Source organism: Eurypyga helias, unplaced genomic scaffold (genome assembly GCF_000690775.1).
Source record: "Eurypyga helias isolate BGI_N326 unplaced genomic scaffold, ASM69077v1 scaffold8512, whole genome shotgun sequence".
Taxonomy (NCBI): domain Eukaryota; kingdom Metazoa; phylum Chordata; class Aves; order Eurypygiformes; family Eurypygidae; genus Eurypyga; species Eurypyga helias.
The window spans coordinates 19,820-36,284 of record NW_010236544.1 but is presented as its reverse complement, the minus strand read 5'-3'; positions in this window follow the sequence as shown (position 1 = coordinate 36,284).

The following is a 16,465-nucleotide window of genomic DNA, read 5'->3' as shown; positions in this document are numbered from 1 at the left end:
ACGAACCTCATTTTCCCTTGCCATCCCTTCACACCAGCAGCAGCTTTCCCGAGCCTCAGGCACCGCAAGCTCTGACTCATTTACTTAATATTCCTCTAATGAAACTGCCCAGAGCTCTGGACCTATTCTCCTCCAAAACAATCTTCCTCCTCCCTGCTTTTCCACACCCTGCGCTTTCTTCTCAGCTCCCGTCACATTCCTAATCAGACTTTAGCTGAGCTTCCCTCCGTGTCAGCCCTGCCATTCCCTGCCCCATTCCCTCCACCTCCTGCCAGCCGGGCAGCGGCCGCGAGGACCAGCCCGCAAGTCAAGGCTGGTGCCTTGGTGGGCTGGGGGGTATTGGGATGAGCACAGCCCCAGCCCACGGGGTTGCCACCAGACATAACCAGAGAGCAGCAGTGGTAACTCTTGCCCAGGACTGATGAGGAGCACGTTATCATCTGAAATCCAGGGGTTAAAGGGAACTGCAGGCGTTCAGCACACATTCAGTTGTAATGCTGGGGTCCAGAAGTGGGTTTCAGCTCCTCCCTGCTCCAGGTCTTTGGCTTTGCTTTCTCTTTGCTCAGAGGCTGGTACTGAACACTGTGAGCAGGAGGACAGCTGGGATGCAGCTATTAGTTTACGTATATATGCATATAATATGTATGTTTACATATAATCACTAGTAGCACTGCATGAGAGACCGTGCAACCCAATAGCAAAGCTGTGTGGTGGGAGTAGAGGGAGAAAGAGGGTTTTCCTGGCTGTGGAATGCAAATGGTGCTGGAATGGGCCTGACCCTCATCGGACTGCTCGGGATGGCATGGCTGCATCAAGAGATGCTGGTGGTGTTACCATTACTTCCAACATGGAGATCTTCCAGGGCAATTTCAACCGCATTCTTAAAGATTGCTGCATTGTTGTTGGTGTTGTTTTGTCTGTATTTGTTATTTTACTGAAATGTACAGTCCCACTTTGAAGGACTTTGGTCCTCATGGGAAGAAATGGGGCTGATCCAGAGCAGGGCTGGCTGCCCAAGCCTGCAAATCACAGCAGCCGTTACGAAAAATACGGGAACGATGCTTCTTCACAGGGCTGAAAAACTTGAAACCTGGGAAACTTGGCTTCTCAAGCTCAGCGCTAATTAACAAATTACTTGCTCCTAAGCAACATGTTCTGCCCAGTTTGCAAAATGGTGGCGCTTTATGATCCATGGGATTTCTTTTTATAAGCGTTGATTTAGACAGTCACGGATTATTGGGTGGCATCTGCAGAATCGCTGCATCCAGCGCTTGCTGCGAGCGTCAGAGTGATTTGCTGGGGCAGAGATACTTACTAGGTGGGTGGTGGTCCCTGACCAGGTTTGGTGGTCAGTGGATGGAGGATTTCCTCCTCCTGAGCAGCTCTGGGAGGATGCACAGGTAGGGTTTGAGCAGCAGGAGAGGAGAATTTTTTTTTTTGGATGGATGATCTGGCTGGCGAAGGGTGGGGGGCAGGTGGGTTGGGGGATGTTGGGGAGCAGATTTGCCTCTGCAGAGTGGATTAACGGGGAGAGGAGGACTAGGTCTGTCCGGGATGCAAACGGGAGGAACGAAGCCATTTTATGTGCACGGTGCAGAAACTGCAGGCTGTTAATGAACTTCGCGCGATGCGCTGGCAAGGCATGGGCTGGTGTGTTATTGTCGGCGTTGCACACACAAAGCTCTCCTGGGCCGGCTGCTCCTGCAGCCTGTACAGACAGGCCTGCGCTCCTCAAAGACGAGGGATCGGATTCTTGCCCTCCGGGGGTTTCCAGCCAGCTCGAAGTTCAGAGGAGTCCTTTCTTTCTCCTGCTGTTCACGCCCTGCAAAGAATTTTCTATCAACAAAAGAAATTGTTTTATAATCGACTTGATGTTCATCCCCAGTCTGGGGTATGAAAGGGGTTTTGAAGGACCAGGGAAATGGAGCCTGGAAGTCATGGAAGCAGGGGACGGCAGCCAGTGGCATAGCCCTGCTGGGATAGGGCAGATGAATTTTGGGGACACTCCAGAGTCAGTGAAGCTCTTGGGTGCAGCTCTAGGAGTGGGAGTAGCCAGACAAAATGCCAGAAAAGAAACAGTCCCTAGAAAGAAAGGGTTGGGGGATCCCTCGTATGTGCCCTGGTAGAAGACTGTTACTCCTGCAGCTTGTGTGACCGGACTCTGATGTCTCTGCTGGGTGCTCCATCACATGGAGATCCCTGAAATGTTGATCGTAGCTCAGGCTGTACCCCAGAGTCAATAGGACCGTGCCAAACTCAGAAGGATTTCTTTGAACACTGTTGGCCTTCATGCCAGGGAAAAAACAGTCTAGTTGAACCACACTTGATGGCAGCCCTGTCATGAATCTTCTGCACAGAAGTGGGATGTCCTGAGAGCCTGGGGAGGTCTCATCACCATCAACTTCAAGAGCTGTGGGACAGCCTAGGGAAGGAAGGAAGTTTTCTCCTTGAAAAAAGACCACATACTGTGTGGGTTTTGCAGTGCACGATTTTCAGAACTGCAGCACAGAGACGTGGGTGAGCAACAGATTTCAGTTTGTCCCTGCCAGTGGAGGTACTGGAGAGTGCTCACTGCAGCTGGGAGGGACAGATGTCATTCCTGTCCTCAGGCGTGTGAAACACGTGGTCAGCGTGCAGGCTCTACCAGCTCTGAAACAGCTGCCACCAGCATCTCCTGGAGCAGTTACCTGTCTGCCATCACTGTTCCGAATGGTTTATAGTGGGAGAGGGAGAACTTGCCATTTTTATCTCGGGGAGATGCTCTGCAGTCTCCTCTTAAGTGATGGAAATATTAAATGCTTCCAAATCCTATTTCCACTATGTCTGTGCATATTACAGCCTCGTTTGTAGCCCAGGTCTCAAAAACCTACCATGAAGCCAATAACTGTTTATTTTTTTGCCCTTTCAGGTTGTGATTACGTGTATGTTTTCAGCCTCTTAAAGCAAAAAATTCTCAAAGCTCAGATAAAGCTGGGGCTCAGACAACCCAACTGCGGTTTCAGGATGAAGATGGGGCAGGGTGCTGAGGAACATCATCCTAAGGGAGGGTCTCCAGGTGGGGAGACAGCCTCCACTCCCAGGACACGTGGAGTGGGGGGGGCTGGCAACCTCAAGCTGGGCAGAAACACGGCTCTGAGTCATCTGAGCGGACTTGAGGCTTTTGTAAAGCAGCTGTTGCTTCCCTCTGCAGTACAAATGTCCCTGCCTGGGTCTGCAGTGGTGGAGTCTATAGTTTTTAGAGACAGATGGAAGCGTGGGCTCAGGAGCTGGACTCGGTTACCTGGCTGGTTTTCTTGGCTTCTATGAATGTGTCCAGAAGCTGGTGAGTTTGGAAAGGAATTTTCTTTTTTTTTTTTCTTGTGCTTACGAAAGGCGTTTTTTAAATGTCAAAGTTGAAAGTACTTTTCCTTAGGGAAAAAAAAAATCACCACCAAGCCATCCAGAACTGGCTGAGCATGCAGCCGTCCAAGGCATTTTGTAGGAGACTTTTCGGGCTTTAAAGGCAGCCCCATCTAGGTGTTGTATCTCCTAGCCAGGAGCACGCACTGAACGACACACATCAGCCTTTGAGCTGTTTGGGTCAGAATTGTTTGCTCACTTAATTTTAAAATGACCACATCCACCTAATTAGGGGGATTGCCACATCATGATGCTCTGAAAGTGTCCTTTGGCACTTGATTTACAACAGCTAAATAGCAGTGGGGTCAGTGGCCAGCTGGCCACCGAAGCAGGAAACTGAATGACAACGAGAATAAATAGTGTTTCATGGAGCTGGAGTGTCTGACAGTGCCAGAAGCTGTGAGGATGGATCAGCCTCCGGAATATTAACCATGGAGAGGGCTCCTGATGGTTGCTCAGCTGTCTGGCCGTGGGAGCAAACGGCATATGGATTCGTACCCCTCTCCCCTCACACACACGTGCCCCTGCGGGAGCAGGAGCATTGTGTTGCCCACTAAGATGATGATTTTTGCTGGGGATGGAAGGGAAGATTGATACAGTTCTACAGAAGTGACGTCTCTGCAGGTTTCCAAAGAATGAGAAACAGCCATCCTTGGATGGATCTCTAGGAGAAGCAGCCGTGTTTGGGAATTCCCCAACCCCCAGTAGCAGAAGTGATTGATGCAAGTTGTGAGATTATAGGATTGGTACATGAGAAATACTGTTTAGGCTGTCAGCCTGCCCATGCTGTGAGGGGTGCTCGTGATTAACAGCGCTGTCATTTCGTGTGTGCCAGAAGAATGGCCGGCGCTTTGCAGACATACGGACTTGATCACAGGCGCGGGAAGAAAGCTCAGGCCAAGAAGAGTGGGAAGGAGGAGCTGTGGCACTCTTTCATGTCAATTAGATTCAGCAAGGAAGGTCACTTCCAGACTATTTTTTGGTATTAGAGGAGAATGCTCTTCTAGAAAAAGTGCCACCCCCACTACCCCACAGCAGTTTGTCCAAGTTGACCTCAAGTGGTTTCCTGCCAAAAATACCTGTGAACAATAATGGCTTGTTAATGATTTATCCCTGTGTTCTCAAGTGCTGCACTGATTCCTAATACGACAGAAACCATGGAAGCAGTGCTCTGCGGCCTTTAAGGTTTTGGCTACAATGGCTTTTTGTTCTTACACAGTGACAGTGATGCAGATTGCATGAGGAAACCAAGGGCTTGGTGTATTGGGCGCTGTACGTGCACGTTGTTCAGCACAGTGTTAGGGAGTGTGGGTGGGAAAATCAACTGAACTGTATCGGGGCAGAAATCTAGTGAGCTGTAACAAAGGATTGTCCCTTGCAGAGTTTGCAAACAGTCGTGAACAGTCACTTCAGCCGTTTCCATGTGGCAGCGTCGGTGCCAGCGAGGCCCAGCAAAATTTGGAGAGCTGCAAATTCATGTTGGTTGGACCAGGCATGGCTCTGGCAGTGGGAGCTGTGAGAACAAGCTCTCTCCTTCCCTGGGAGATGGGCACTTGCCATTTTCAGGGCTATCAGGGCAGAAGAATGGAGTTTTACAGCATGGAGGGATGAGGTACGACATTAAAAACTGTTCTCTGTGCTGCCAGCACAGCTGTGTAATAAACCCTTGATCAAACATCCTGCCTCGGTGAGGGGGAGCACAGCGAGATGAAAAGCAGCAGATACAGAGGGAGAACATGTGATTGCAACAGCCACCTCCACCCCTCAGAACCAGGAGAAAAGGCAGTCGAGCCCAGGAACTGGAGTTTGCGTGAGCCGACTCAAAGTGTAGATGGCTGTTGTTACACAACGTAATGTAGTTTTATTGCTGAGCAGCTGCATCAGAAGCTCTAGGCAGTGCTAGGCTCTTCTCCAGTGGTCTTTCTCTGGCAGGGACCAGTGTCATTGCTAAGAAAAAAGCAGAAGTGGCAGGTGCCAGGCTGGCAGCTCTGTCATGTCTCCTAGTCTGCAAGAACCAGAGCCAAGAAAGACTTCCCTCCTGTAAGCAACAGGGCTTGTCTCTTTTCAGAACTTCTAGTCCTAACTACTGTGACTCCAGATGTCCTCGTTATCCCAGCACACATCCTTTTGGATCTCTGTCCCCTCTCGAGGAGACGCGGGTTGACGGGAGTTGGATCCTCCAGTGGAGGTGATGTCGCAACTAACCTACTTTCAGTGCCTCAGACAAATGGTCTGTGGATGGCTCCCTTCCCGTTTTGCAGGGAGAAAAAACTGTTAGAGCTCGGTCAGTCTGTACCATTTTAAAATAACATTTGGTCAAATGGTTGGGTGGCCTGGAGAAAAAGACAGTGGATCAGTAATCTTCTACTGGATCACATTCTGTTGAGCAGGGAAGTTATTTCACTCTCTGCCCCCTTTGTCCTTGGTCCTGTGTATTCGTAGCTCCGTGCTGCTCTGAATACTGCAGCAGAGGTGCCTGAAAACGGAAATTTCTTCACCTTTTTGGCCTCAGCTTCTTGAGTACTGGGCCAAGAGCTGTGTCATCCTCGTCCCTAAGAACTTCCACGTGGAGACATGCCCTTTGGTGATGAATGCTGGAGTCTCCAGAGGCTCCCAACAGGCTGAAACTAAGGGGAAGAGTTTATGCCTACCTGCTTCAAGCTGCTTTCAGCGTGCCAGCCCAGCTCTTTGGACGTCTGTGATATCTTCAGTGGCTGGACTCCCCAGGATTGATTACAGAGAGCAAGGATGGTAATAGTCAAAGGTGCATCTGAGAGCTAACAGAGATCGCTCTTGGAAGTCTCCTGTGAGAATATCTTCAGTCAAAAAAAAAAAAAAAAAAAAATAGTTAATGACTTAAATGAAATCCTTTGTGGAGTTCACTTGCAGAGGATGTTGTGGAAGAAAGTACATGTGGTCAAAAAAATGAGGCGTGTTTGTGATACCCTTCAGGCTGTTAGCCACCCTCCCCTGGGTATATCCTCCAGATCAGCAATTCCAGTTATGCTGGAAGTGTCTAACAAGCAGAAGACCACTCTTTAGTGGTGTCTGCTGTCTTGTGAGAGACGGGTCACAGAGTTATGTCAGTTTTGGGTCTGAGCCTCTGCACCTGGGGTTAAATTCTCATTTCTGCTCAGCATCTGAGGACATTAGTGGAATAAATTTTCAAACAATTCCAACTTTGCCGTTTAAACGGGTGCAACCTTGTGTGACCATGTGTTGTGTGGCCTGAAAAAGAGCACGTGCATGTACATTGGAAGGGGAAGGCTGTAAATGAGCCAGGACTGTGACCCAGACACCCCATCTTTCGTGCCTCCTGTAGCAGCTGATGAGCTCAGCATCCCCAGGAGCCCGGAGCTGCATTCTCGGCCTTCCTGCAGCTCCTTAGATGTCAGTGATGTCATCGATAGCACCCAGGGAACTGCAGATCCCAGAGGGCCTGAACTCATGTCTTAGCAAGTAAGCGTAGGAGGAACCAATTTTTATAGTGTACTTCACTGTACTAGCAAGTTTTTTTGAATCAAATCACAGCAGATGTATTTGCATCTACATTTCTGACTCCTGGCAATACTGCAACATCCAACAAGAGAGTTACTTGTGTCCTTCACCAGCCACTCTCTCATCCCTGTTTAAAAAAACTACCTCTGAGCAATAAAACAATAGGCAGCCGGTATGGTATGTGATTAAAAACAAGTAATTTATCCCTTTAGCTCTTCAATCTTTGCCCATATGCCTGGGACCTGCTGACATACATCGTATTTCAAGTGCACAGTTGGCACCATGTGAAGGCAGCAGCCCTTCTCTGGAAAGCATCTCTTGGAAACTCCATCTCTTGTCAGCCTGCGAAAGAGATGCTTTTACCTTTTTTTGTGCAGGACAAAATGCCTCGTTTTGAGAACCCAGGAGCAAAACTTTAATGTAAGTTTTCATATTTGTATTATCTGGCCTTTTCTATAAAAAGCTTTTGGATGATGGCATGCCGGCACTGCTGCAGCCTTCTGGTAGGCATGGGATGCATCAGTTCGTGCTGCTGGTGTAGCTGGGAGTTTTAAACCCTGTGCTGGACTGAAGCAGAGGTTTTTAACAGTGGTGTGTGGATACCTTGAATGCATGGTAGATCAGTCTGCAGGTAATGTAGTGAACAGTAATAAATAGCATTTTTTCAGCCTGAGGTTTGGTGGTAAGGGGGACTGGAGGTCCATGAGGCATGTTTCTATCTGAAATAGAGATTTAATATTTTTTTCTAGTTGTATTTAGGAAGTTCCCTCTGACAAATTTCCAGGAGCAATGCACGGTGTGGATATTAGCTTCTGCTCTCACTGAACTTCCCCAGGTTTCCGCGGGTGCAGGACCGCTGGGTAGGACGAAGCCGTCCTCTACAGCTGCGGTATTTCCTGCCTTGGAAGCAGTTTGTTCTGTAGCCTCGGTGCTGCTTGAATGTGGCTGTGTGTTACTCAGCAGTAATTAGAGCAGCTTGCCAGTTCTTGATTTCATCCCTTCATTTCAGCGGGATTTCCAGACATGGTGCAGTTTGCCTCAGAGAGCTGGGGCTTGTTTTCTAACCCAAATCTAGCCAGACCTTAAACCTACACCTGCATTTTTCCAGCTACAAATAACAATGGAAGTGATTTTATCTAATCTCCCACCACCTGGTTTGTTCTTGTCCACACTCTTAGGCATGAGGGTGTTGAAAACGCTTTTGGCAGGAATAGCTCTAAGCTCTGTAACCACCAGCATAAACACCACCACCCAGGGTATGTGTAAAGAACGAGGTATGGATGGCAGCGGTCTCGTACAGGGAGGGAAACCTGGACAGCCAGAGCTTGTGGGCTCTGTGGTATCCTCTAATAAAGCCTGGAAGCCAGGAAAGGCAGTGCCCAAGGTGATGTCCTGCAGGGAAGAGTCCACCCCGCATGGACCCATGGGGCACGAAGGGCTTTAGGAACTTCTCGGCTGTTACCGTGTCTCTACGTGACTCGGCAGCTGGTCCCCAGGACACCTCGCCAGAGCAGATCTGTGACTTTCTAGCTTGGGTTTCACGATCGAGCGCCGAAGGCCCCTCCTCTACGCCGGCATTTCGGCGCTGCGCTTTGGAAGGACTCCAGGCCAGCAGTGAAGGGCTCTTTGATAATATCTGACGGGCGGGTAAGAATTTTGGGCAGCAGCCAAGGTACACATTGCCTGTAATCGTTAACTCGGTCTGTAAACAGTTCAAACGGCACTGAAGAGGCCGTCAGTTATTACATTAGAAAAAACCCTTTCATCTGCCCGCTCAGAAGCCAGCCGTACAGTACCGGCCCCTCTGAGCCGACTGTAGCTGCAGGTCTGCAGGCAGGGCAGGCAGCGCTTGGTCATACAATGAGCGCTGCGCTGAATGGCTGACCTTCAAACCTTCGGCGCTGAAGCAATAACTAAATCATTACTTTCCTTTTGTTCTGCACCTGGCTGAGGCGGTGGAGCCCAGGGATATTCAAGGGGGAGGGGATCAGGCAGTGTTCCCCCCTGGGGTGCAGCAGCAGCCAGGAAGGCTCCATAGGGGTGACTCTTCCACCCCATGCCCAGCTCCTGCCTGCAGCTTTTCCCTGGTGAGCACAGGTTCACGTGCAGTCGTGACAAATGCCCATGTTTCGCTCATGGCCGGGTAAGGCCTCCCTGGACTATTGCTGGTTTCTCCAGGAATGGCCACAGTGGTGGTTCAGGGCCCGGCAGTCTCCAAGGAACAGTGGAGGCAACACTACTGCTGAGCTTCATCTTCAGAAGAGACCTAGAGGATGTCCAGTGAGGCACTGGCACAGCTTGACCAGAGAAGCTGTGGATGCCCCATCCCTGGAAGTGTCCAAGGCCAGGCTGGATGAGGCTTGGAGCAACCTGGTCTAGGGGAAGGTGCCCCTGCCCATGGCAGGGGTCTGGAATTAGATGATATGGTCCCTTTCCAGAAGCAGTTCAGCCCTCCTGGAGGTGTATGACACTTCGGAAGAAATTATGGCATAATCTGCCCCAAGGAGAATTTCCTTGTCAGTCTTTGCTCTTCTAGATCTGATATCTCCTTTCTAGAAGAGCAAGAATGCTCTTCCTGGCATTCACTTTCAAGGCTTTAACTTTGAAATCCACTGTAGAAACTTGCTGGTTGGGGAGATGATACTCCATCCTCTGCGGTTGGGTGAGTCTTTGTATCTGCCCCATCACTGCAGACTTGGTTTTAGAATCAGAGCTGTCTGCTATAAAGTTGCTGGACATATTAGTTGTGGAAGGCCTCATATGTCTGTGCCACCCCTAAGTTGGTCCCAAGTGACAATATGGCTTTGTGCGTTGGGTGGCAGGAAGGATGTCACCGGGCTGCCATGCTGTCTGCACTCCTTGGGTTTTGCCAGTGCTTTGAGCTGAGGGGCAAGACTTGGGTGAGTTTGTGGAATAGTGTTATCGTCCAAACCACTGTCAGCACAGTGCAGAAGGCCGTTGTGTAAGAGGGCTTTGCTGTATGCAGATTGCCAGTGGCATTGTCCCCCAGCACGGGGACCAGTTGAGCTCTCTGAGGTGTATGGGGTGAGCGGGCCCTCGTGGTTGGGTGCTGTTCGCTGGGTTTTGAATCCAGACTGCTTGCAGTGTGCTGGGAGGCAGCAGGAGTGTGAGCTGTTCTCCTGTGACTTGGGCCAGCTTGCCTTTACTTTCATTTAGTGGTGTGAGTCAGGGCTGACCAGACAACCTCTCTTTCCCTTTGATATTCCAAAATGAGTATGTGGACCAGAGAGAGAGAGTTTAACCAGACATCGTGATGAAACTTTGCCAAAAATTTCCTTGTTGGCCCATAGTATCACATAGCTGTTCTGGCACATAGCTGTGCCAGAAGAAGTGACACTTGCGTCCCCTGTATTGGACCTCTGTCCGTAGGAGAGCAAACTTCAGCAGAGCTGTCAGTAGGCCAGTGAGGTGTGTAGCAAGAGTTTTCTCCAAAAACCATGGCCATGCTTGTGCAATCAGACGGAAAAGATCCAGACTTACTGACTCACCTCAACCATCTAATCCTGCACATGTGATAATCAAATAAACGTTCCCTCTTGGGGTTCAGCACTTCTCTTTGTTGCTCACCGGCCTTGTAATGAAATAAGGAGATGCAGTTATTGGTTAGGGATGGATTTGTTGTATCAAACCCTTGGGCATGGCTGACCCTTGCACTGGGCAATGATAGTGAAGCTCGTGATCTTCACAAACATAGGAATATTGCATTGGCAGCTTGTGGATCCTTTGTCTCCTCTCCCACCTCTTGCCACTCCTTCAGGGGACTCGGATGGTTGCCTGGGCTATGCGCACGTTGAGGTAGGAACTGAGTCTCTCTAAGAATAATGCATTTGTTATCAGCGAACGTGTTTGTCTGTGACTCACACGCGGGTAAGGTGTGTTTGCTGTTATAACAGCTCTTGAAACTTTATGCAGGTTAATTAAAAAGCCCCATATCCTGATGGCTAAGCTTCATGCCCAGGAGTCATGGAAGCTGCAGTTTTTCCTTGGGCCCCTTGAAACATTCTCTGTCTTTTCCAGCCAGCCATTTCCATCTTCTTCATGGTTAACATCCACTTCATCTCCTTGCCTCGTCTCTCCTCATTCTTGGATGTCCTTCCAGCAGCATCCCACAGCACTTTTCAGCTCTGCTGAGGCTGCGTGCCGGTCTCCTCACGGCATCTCCTGTACCTTCGGTAATGTCCCCTTTTTCCTGCTGCTGTATCTGTGCGTGGAGCGAGAGCTACACAGTGGAGTGATCTCAGTGTAAGAGGGGCTTCCGTTCAGCTGATAGAGCTGAAGGGTTAAGATAAACTGGGAAAAGCCTCTCTTATACAGGAACAAAGAGGTTCACACAGCGTTGAGTGCTGGGGGAGGAGGATCTGGTGACTGGGGTCTCCCAGCAGAGCAGCGTAGCTGGCAGGAGCATTCCTGGGGCTTGCCTTGTGCCACGGGAGCACAGCACTGCCCCGCATTGCAGGCTGAGCTAAGAGCTGTCAGTGCTCCGGTGACACAGTGTGTGACTGAGAAGACCGGGAAGGGCGCAGGTCCTGTTCCACCCGAGCTGTGCAGAGGTCCTTGGAGGTGACTCTGGTGCCAGCAGTTGTGACTGTGTCTGTGCTCTGACACATTTGGGAGATGCACTGTGCAGGTGCACATCTGGCTTTCAGAGCTGGTGCGTCTGCCCTGCGCCTTCCTGTGGCAATCCTATCGCAGGTTCCCTATCTCCATCTCCCAGCAGAGGATCTGGCCTGATAATTCTCACAGCAAGGTCACTGTTAGCAGCACAGGTCGGGAGGAGGGTAGTAGTGTGCTTCCACTTGGGCTTTTGAAGCCCATGAAGAAATATAAACCTATGAAGGAATACCATTTATTTAGCTCAGAACCTCACTGACAGAATTCCAGCAGGGAAGAGGGTGTATTGATCCAGATGTTCATATCCACAAATATATAAATGTCCATACTCCACCCTCAGGAGCTCATGCTCTGTGACAGTGACATGGCACAACTGGGTGAAGCAAGCAGGTCAGTGGAGAGTGAATATCTCCGAACAGCAAGCAGACACGGCACGGCAATGCCCAAGATGCTGCGTGCCCTCCAAAGGCCGCTGTTTGCCATGCCTTAAGCTCCTTGCTTGTCTCCTCGCTGCTGCCGGGCTCCTTTCTGTTTTGTTGTATAGCTGACCTGCGAAGGAGCTTTTCCATCAAGGCATTTCCATCCACTGCAGACTGCGGCACCAGTGGCGTGTGGGAATGGTCCTGGCGTGAGCTGCAGCAGTGGGAAGGCTGGCTGTCCTGAACAAAACCACTGCACGTTTCTCCTGGCTCTGGCACTGACCATGAATCTCAGCTTTATTCTAATTGGGTTTCTATTGGGTTTATATTCTATTTGGGTTTCTAGCCCAAATATGCGTGGCAGAATTCTTCCAGCGCAGAGGTGAGCGTGCAGCCCGTGGCGCTGCTTGGCGAGTGCCCGCGCGGGTGCACCAGACCCGGGGCAGAACTCCCATGTCTGCAGTTCCACTGTGCAGCCCCAAAATGCGGCAGGAATAGGCAAGTACCAAGTGATGCCCCTCTGTAGCTCCCTTGCTGCCAGCTGGCTGTGCTCAGAGATGGGCTGAGATACGGCTGGTGTCCACATCTTTGCATCTAACAGCTCCTTGTGAGCTTTTGTTCCCTAAATTCTCCATATTTTTCATGATTTCATGTAGCTCTAACATATCCCATCTGTACTAAGCTGAAGAATTCATACTCACTTAATTCCTTCTTGTACAGAAATAGTGCCCTTTTTTAGGATGGAGTGAGAAGGACTTCCTGTGATATTCAAGGTGTTGACACACTGCAGCTTTATCTAGTAGATTTTCCTTTTAACAACAATGCCTGACACTCTATTTACCTGTTGACTGCTTGGGGTGATTCGACAACAGTTTCCATAAAACTCTCCACAATGAATCCAAGATCTTACCAGTTCATTAACAGTGAACCTAGAGCTCATCCTTGTATAAAATAGCTAGATATATTTTTCATATTTGCATTTTTTAACATCTTTTGTCAGTCTGTCACTCGGTATCACAAGATCCCTTTGCAGACAGTTTTAATATTTGCCAACTTTAGTATTTGTGTATTACTGAAAAGCTCATCCACTTCACCATTTCTCTCATTTTTCAAGTCCTTTTTTCTCTTCTTAGTTCTGGAGATGACCCTCGGTAGTACTGTGTTATATTCTGTCATCTTCCATAGCCCTGACCTTGGAGAAGAACAGAAGAGGAGATACCAGTTGATGGCACTAACTGAACCTCCTGTATTCCCGTACTTGCTGACTTCTTCAGGAACCCTGTGGGTCTGTGAAGCATCAGGCACATCATGCTGCTTTTGATACAGCTCAGGATATGGTTTCTGGGCTACAAGTGCACATTACTGGGTCATGTTGAGCTTCTTATCCACCACCACCCCCACGTCCTTCTCCTCAGGGCTGCTCCCGATCCATTCTCTGCCCAGCCTGTCCCTGTGCTCGGGATTGTCCCGACCCAGGTGCAGGACCTTGCACTCGGCCTTGTTGAACTCCATGGGGTTGGCATGGTCCCACCTCTCCAGCCTGTCCAGGTCCCTCTGGATGGCATCCCTTCCCTCTAGCATTGATCTCACCACACAGCTGGTGTCATTGGCAAACTTGCTGAGGGTGCACTGGATCCCACCATCCATGTTGCTGATGAAGAGACTGAACAGCGCTGGTCCCAGTACTGACCCCTGAGGAATGTCGCTCATCACTGGTCTCTACTTGGGCATGGAGCTGTTTGAGTGAGACCATCCAGTCAATTCCTTATCCACCGAGTGGTCCCTCTGTCAAATCCATGCCTCCCCAATTTAGGTGCAGTGTCAAATGCTTTGCACAAGTCCAGGTGGATGATGTTGGTTGCTCTTCCCTTATCCACCGGTGTTGTAACGCCACCGTAGATTGCCACCACATTTGTCAGGCACGATCTGCCCTTGGTGGAGCCATGTTGGCTGTCACCAATCACCTTATTTTCCATGTGCCTTAGCATGGTTTCCAGGAGGATCTTGCTGTGCACAGGTGGGACTGACTGGCCTGTAGTTCCCCGGGTCTTCCTTATTTCCTTTTTTAAAAAGGGAATTTGGCAATGTGTTACATGTTGATGTTAACAGTTAACCAGCCCATGATTTTTCTAGAGCCCCTTGGTGGACAGTCTCTTGCCCTGTTCCCCTCCTCTCTTTTCCATGACAACCATCCTGGTTGGTTCCAAAATGTTTACTGGCACTTCAGATCAAATCAATCCTTTCGACTCATCCCCCATGAAGGCAGGATGTGAGTTCTCTTGAGTTGCCTTACAGAGAAAACCAAGGCTGTCAGGGACTTCCCTGAATCCTTTTTCAGCCCTTGTCCCTTATCTCTCTTTTATGAACAGAAAGGGGAACAGAAACGTTTCAATGGTTCTTGGGGGGGGAAAAAAGCGAATAATCTCTTTTCCATGGGCGTAGCTGATTCAGTGAGAATGAACAGGCTTAGACTGCAGCAAAACCGATTCAGGTGAGGAGTTAGAAAATACTTTCTGGTATGGAGGGGAAGGCAGCCCTGGAGTGGGTGAGGAGCCTGTGTTTTTTGGAGGTCTCGAAAACAGGTTGAGCAAGTGTCTCTGAGGAATGTTTTAGGTCTGGCTGATCCTGCCTTCGGGCAGCAAAGTGGGCTAGATGACCTCTCAGGGTCATCTTTTTTGTCTACTGTTTTATAAATGAAGCCCCCAACGAAGAGAGCATCTCTCTGTGCCTGGCTTTCCCTGGGACCTTTCCATGGCCCCTGCATTTCTGGCTGCTCAGCACAACCGGTGAGTGGTGCTGGCACGGTGGGAGGGACAGGTCGGTGTGAAGATGGCAGGTCTTCACGCCAGAAAGAGATGCCACAGGGTAAGGAAACGCGGGAAAAAAAGTAGTAACGTGCACATAGGGACATGGAGGAGCTCTGCATCCTGTTGAAAGGGTGACAGGGTGGATGTGGTGACAGGGAGAGATGGAGGGACAAAGCCAGGGGGATCACAGGTCTGGTTGGCAGTGCCGTACGAGCAGTGCTAGGGCTGGGGGGTGGGCAGAGCTGGCAGGGCTGGATCGCCCAAGACCAAGTCCTGTCAGGAACTAGCTAATCCCAACCCCACCTCTGGGATCCCAGCAGCACACAGCCAGGCAGGGATCGCCCTGGGAGAAGGGTCTGGTAGAGTATCGTTATGAGCAGGGAAGCCCCAGATGGAGCAGCACTGCGGGATCCAGCGTAATGCTCATCGGGGTCCTTCTGCTGACCCCGGGAGCGGGGAGTGCTGGTTCAGGTCTGTGATGGGATTTAGGCAACACGCATGAGACCTCTTTAATTTTGGATATGAACATACCTCCTCTTTCCAGTGCCTGGATTTTGCCTGTCCTTTGTCCACTAGATCAGAGAGGCTTTCTGTAAGAAGAAATGGCTTCTTGGTTGTGGCAGTTGGTGCTATAGAGGTGCCCAGCTCAGCAGAGCGGGGGATGCAGAAACCCTTCGATCCTGCTGTCAGTGAGCCCGTCTGCAGCCATGAATCTTAAGATATTTGGTTTCCACATCATCCTCAGATCGTTTTTCGAGTCTACTCCCGTCCTGTGAGCATGATGTGCAGCCACGATCGCTCCCTCATAATGCACAGGGCAGGGGCAGTGCAAGTGCCAAGAAAAAGGGTTGTAGGATGTAGACAGTAAGAGCTGCATTACTGCTGCTTGAGGGGTTGTCTGTGTTGCACCAAACAGGAGAAAACGGTGGGAAGAGAGGGAAGAGGTGGTCTGGAGCTGAGACAAGTGGAGCATGTCACTTGGGTAGATGATATGTGTGTCCCGAGCAGGAAGAAGAGCTGCCCCCTGGTCATCTTGTACAGGGTGCTGAGGAAGGCACCCGGGCACTCAGCCTCCAGAGGTGATTAGTGTCGAACCAGGGACTCATCACGGGGTAACGAGGGGTCTGGTAGTCTGCCTCAGCTCCATGGGCAGCTGCCCACCTGAGGGAGGGTCGCAGCTGGCAGTGCCCAGTCTTAATAGAAATCAAAGGGAAGGTTTTGGTGCATTCATCAGCAGGTCTCCAGATTTACTGACCTCCAGAACAGCTGCCAGCATTTTATATACGCTCCCCACGCTCATTTGGAGCTGCGGAAGCTTAGCTCGTTGCTCTTATTCCCAGTGTTTATCATTATCATTAATGCTGTGATAAGGCCCAGCAATCCTCATCACAGAGGCTGCTCCGGGCTCATCGCACAGGACGGTCCCTCCCCAGTAGAGTCACTGCCCCAGGCACATCACAGCACCCCAAGCCATTCCCACCCAGGGTTGGACACAGTTCCAAGCAGCACCGGGAGGTGCGACCTCTTCCCCCGTGCCAGCAGCCCGGTCTCCTCCAGGCTCCTGGAAGGCTCGATAAGGCTGGCAGGAGGGTTATCTCTGAATTATTGAAAGTATCACGAGACACGCTCTTTGCATTTCCTGTTTTGTGGTTTTCTGTGATTATTAAAATGATATATTAACCAAAAGATGGAGAACTCCCAGTCAAGCAA